Source organism: Apaloderma vittatum, unplaced genomic scaffold (assembly GCF_000703405.1).
Source record: "Apaloderma vittatum isolate BGI_N311 unplaced genomic scaffold, ASM70340v1 scaffold2598, whole genome shotgun sequence".
Classification (NCBI taxonomy): domain Eukaryota; kingdom Metazoa; phylum Chordata; class Aves; order Trogoniformes; family Trogonidae; genus Apaloderma; species Apaloderma vittatum.
In genome coordinates, this window is record NW_009730053.1 from 67968 (window position 1) to 71270 (window position 3303).

Here is a 3303-nt window from a genome sequence, read left to right on the forward strand (position 1 = left end):
TCTGAACAAGGTAGTCAATAGATACACAGCCATTTGTTGGCAGCATGATAGCTTTACATTGCCTGAGCTGCATCAGGCAAGCCAAAATTTGCCCCCATCTTGAACATATCCTGGGCTTGAGTTTTTAGATTTTGAGGCTTTTTTTTTTTTTTTGTAATCTGCGAAATGTCCTGTTACTGTTCATGTGGAAAAACTACCTCTTCCTTCTACAGACAGAGACAGAAATAGAGGGGAAGGGATGAGGCAGATGCTTTCGGCTCTGCGACAGCCAGTCCCTTGGAAGATGCCTTGTTCTATATATAGTGCCTGCACACAATTTTCAGCTGCTCACACCTTGCACCAGCAAAAATGAAGAGAAGCTTTGGATTCAGTCCAGCTGCAGCTCTTTGAGAAGAAAAAAACGAGGGGAAGTTTTGTTTCTGAAGAACAAAGTTCCCTCAGGCACCACTGACCAGGGGGATTATCTGTAGCACAGACGCTTGCACAGCACTATGAGACAAAGGTGATTTCTTTACACAGTAGCACCTTCTGTGTGACTGGACCAGCCAATGCCAGCTCATTTGAATTATTATTTTTAGAAGAACACCAAAAAGATGCCAAAACATCACTCTTCTGGTTCAGGGGCTGTGAAAATCACAAAGGACATAGTTTATCTTAAGCTTCCCTGTGACATGGAAAACATATCATTATGGATTCTCTCTCTGGAGAGCCATACCCTAATCTGTTTTCTTCCCAACCATGGACATGTCTGCACAGCTTCAGCCTCATGCAATGCAGACAGCTCACCCAGAAGTTTGTTTGTCAGATGTCATTATAAAGCAAGCTTCACTTACCTCCCTAGCTCTTCCTTTAGTAAGGCTCTTGCAGGAATGGAAAGCCAAAACATAATGTGCAAAAGTAGGATCTGCTTCTGCGTTAGAGACCCTCAAAGGGAGAGACACACAAGGAACTTCGGAACTTTTACCTTCTGAACTTTTAAAATACAAAAATCTTCAGAGGTTGATCCATAAATAGCCCTTCGTCACCTTGTCAGCTGTGAATATTTCTGCTGTTATTATACTGATCTTGCAAGCTCAAGTCAGTGGCTAAAAACGTACTAAGCACAATGACTTTTATTCCATTGTTATTCAATGCATATCTCAAGAGAGGTGACTAAGAGGTGAATGAGAGATTTCAAAGTATCTTAACTCTCTAATTCAGCACACAAAAAATAACTTTGGTGCAGAACATCACTTGAGATCTCTCCGAAACGTTTCTAGGGAATAATTCGCTAATACAGTTGGCTGTTTTTCCTCCTAGGGTGAATTTACCAAAAAATAACAGCAAACAAGGACTGTTTAACTGGAGCTACTCTAATGCAAACCTGTTTCAGAGCATTCTTGAAATATTATGGAGAATAACATAGTTCAGTCAATATATGAGCTGTAAAGCTGTGGGTAGTCAATGCATTTGTTGTTACCCCTTGTTAAGTGACTAGTTCTGATTGTTAACACAAATTTAAAAATTCATATACAAATAAACACATCAATACAGGTAAGTGTTTCTTCCAGACAAATTCTTCCAAAAAAAAAATGTTTCTTCCAAAATTTTAAATTTACAAATTAAATTTGATTCATTACTGTAGGCTATATTGACACAATGTATTTCTTTTCTAGGTAAAGATATGTAAAGTACTTTGGGATCTAAAGAATTTGAAAGGTTATTTTGCCATGTTAATTTTCATAATAGCCCATTTTTATATCAAAACCAATGCCTTTAGCTCAGACGTTCCTATATGCTATATGGTGCAGACATGCATGCTATTTCTCCATGTATTTGTCAATGTTTAAGTAATTCTGACTTGAATGTGTACTGCAGTAAGTGTTGTTACCATAAGTAGACAGTAATTTAATTCAGTTTGTAGTGCTGTCAGAGATTTCATCCCTCTGTGACGAAAGAAGGGCATAAATCACTGTACTAGTTAATACTCCACCAAACGCACAAATACGCATTCCTTTAACACCTTCTGTAGGTTGCTTTCCTCTTGCAGATTATTTTCTGTGTGTAAGAACATACTTAATTTTGCAGGCTTTCAGCTAAAATCAACAAAATATTTTCTTCTGTGTATCTTGGATACCTTATTGAATGGCCACCTTTGATGGGTAGACTCGGTTTTGATACGTTAGGTGAAAAGAACACAAAAATGCTGCACTTGTTGCAGGAATAAATGCCTTTTCTTTTTCTCAGATACCTGTTTTTAAGCCATCAACACCAACATTTTATATGCATAATGGAACTCTCAATTGCCTCCTCCCCTGCATCTGAAACATCTGGACCTACAGTTACTCACACTGCAGGATCCCACCAGGATCCTAGCCTAGAAATCTTCTCTCATTTTTGGGGGTGTAACAGTAGGATAGCCCTTGCTGTTGATATTCCAGGTCTTGCAGTGTTCACCTATATCAAAGGCAAAGTTTCACCTGCAACCTTTCCTGGGTGCACGTGATGTAAGGTGACAGTATGCCTGGTCTGAACACGAGAGGAAGCTGGGATGAGTGATGGGTCTCCAACATGCAAGCAAAAGTCTATCAGATACAATCAGTCAAAGCATCAGAAACAGTAGGTATTATAATTTTAACAGGTACTAAAATGAAGTTGCCAATGTGAATTGTAGCACCTTTTATGGTGCCTGCTGGTCTGGCCACAGGCTTTGCAGAGAGCAGATGCTGCAGACCAGGTCATGGACAGACACAAACAACACGTGGATGCTGAGCCATAATGTGCTTCCAGTGATGTGCAGTGTGATTACTATGGACACATCACCCCAGGTGTGCAAATTTTGAGCAGCATCGAGGAGACGCACTGGTTGAGGAGTCAAGAATCACTCCCCACGCTGCTGTGCAGGCTGCAGCCAGGCAATCAGTCTTTCACTGCTTTTAATGCAATCCTAAGTCTTGCACTACTAATTTTGACATTCTTTTGTGGCTACTGGTTAGATGCCAAAAGATAAATTGTTCAGCAATCTCACTCCAGAATATTGTACAGCTGAGGCATTTTATTTCCCAGCAATACATACGGACACAGAGTTTATTACTCCTTCCCTTTTATATTTTTCCACCTTTTTTCATCCCTAAATTTTTTAATTAATAGTTTCTTTTCCAGAATTCACTTTCCCTGAAGGCTTATTATTGTGCAGTTCTCAGGATTAGGAAGAAGGTGATCTTAATTTGGGACTCGTATTTCATTACTACAATGCTACTGTATTTATTAAGGGTTGGAAACGAAGTGAAGCAGGTTGAACATTACAAATAGCATCTCAAAGGA